At 34.7% G+C, this 1504-nt stretch overlaps 1 protein-coding gene across 1 annotated transcript in view; it reads left to right on the top strand.

Annotated features, from left to right (window-relative positions):
* Positions 1-1504, top strand: part of tox4a (TOX high mobility group box family member 4 a) — a 12215-nt gene that overhangs the window by 2660 nt on the left and 8051 nt on the right. The window lies entirely within an intron of this gene.

The following is a 1504-nucleotide window of genomic DNA, read 5'->3' on the forward strand; positions in this document are numbered from 1 at the left end:
GTTAACAGAAACATTTATATATAAATAACAAGTTAACAGAAACATTTATATATAAATAACACGTTAACAGAAACATTTATATATAAATAACACGTTAACAGAAGCATTTATATATAAATAACAAGTTAACAAACATATATAAATGACAAGTTAACAGAAACATTTATATATAAATAACAAGTTAACAGAAACATTTATATGTAGTAGTCACGTAGGTACGTGCCACTAGTTGTAGTATGACAATATATGAGATATATGCATACAATATTCACGAGTTCCTCATCTTTCTGACTGTGTAAGGTCGTGCATTGAATTTAACAGAAATGTAACGAGAGACGTTATTTATCTTTGACCCATCAAATCAATGCGGTCATTTATTTTCAGAATCAAAGTTTAACATCAAACATTTACATTGATTTGGCAAAATATGAAAATAATAACAGACAAGTTTCACAGAAAATGAGCATCGATCACTCGGCGGTGATCAAGGACTTTGCTTCAGATATTCCTAAGATATCTGTACTGATTTTATGAGAAAGAGGAGAGTTTTAAGATGAAATGGAGATTTATCTTACAGAGAAATATGTGAGGGAATTAATCTGTTTGACCAGAAATTGCACGCTCCATCAGATATCAGCTTGCCCACGGTACACTTGGTCGAAAATAGAACCATCTACCTTGATGATGAAATCAGCGTCGGCGTAGGTTCCTTTCTGACTCTTTTCAGCGTCTCCGTGAGAACTACCAAACCCTCAGAGAGTCGTACGTGGTTTTCAAACAGAAATTATAATCCCAAAACGTCTCTGGATCATCCTGAATGCGTTTGCACCCAAGAACTCTGAACTCCTTTCATTCTTCAGAACTTCTCAGACTCTTAATTGTCAGCAACTCTGCCAGAACCGGGAAGTTGCCACATTTTTAATGGGTCGACTTCCGGGTCATTTGAGAGCTTTTTGATTGGTCGATGGACCAGAAATAGAGGTGTGGTTTGTGATGTAAGATGTTATCATAAGTCAAGGATTGTTTTCAACATACAGAAAAGATTATTGCAGACGACCAGACTTCGTGGAGTCTCACGCTGTTGTATCTTCTCAAATAGTAAAACATGACATTTCTTCTCAGTAAACATTTTAGTTGACCGAAAACCGACCTTTAACATACTTACATTACTTGGCTCATTTCAGACAGAGAATCAAGAAATGCATATTAACCTGATTTCTTCTTTGAATGAGGAATAAAAATCATTACTTACTGCTTATGTAAAATAAAAATGAGTAGTTCTTTCCAACCTGTAAGCATTGAATGGAACTAACACAATTTGATTATCAAACATTTGTAAAACAGTAATGATTATAGAGAATTGTCTTTTCTGCTTGATTAATTCAAGAAAGAAAGTCACCAGATGGCTCAGACTGTATTCAGATCAATGAAAATAACAGTCTCTGTCCATCTGATAGATTTGAGGTCATCAGGGTCAGATCAGGGTCAGATCAGGTTCACTACA

The sequence above is a fragment of the Nematolebias whitei genome, chromosome 9 (assembly GCF_014905685.2).
Source record: "Nematolebias whitei isolate Nwh7 chromosome 9, NemWhi1, whole genome shotgun sequence".
In the NCBI taxonomy this organism is placed as follows: domain Eukaryota; kingdom Metazoa; phylum Chordata; class Actinopteri; order Cyprinodontiformes; family Rivulidae; genus Nematolebias; species Nematolebias whitei.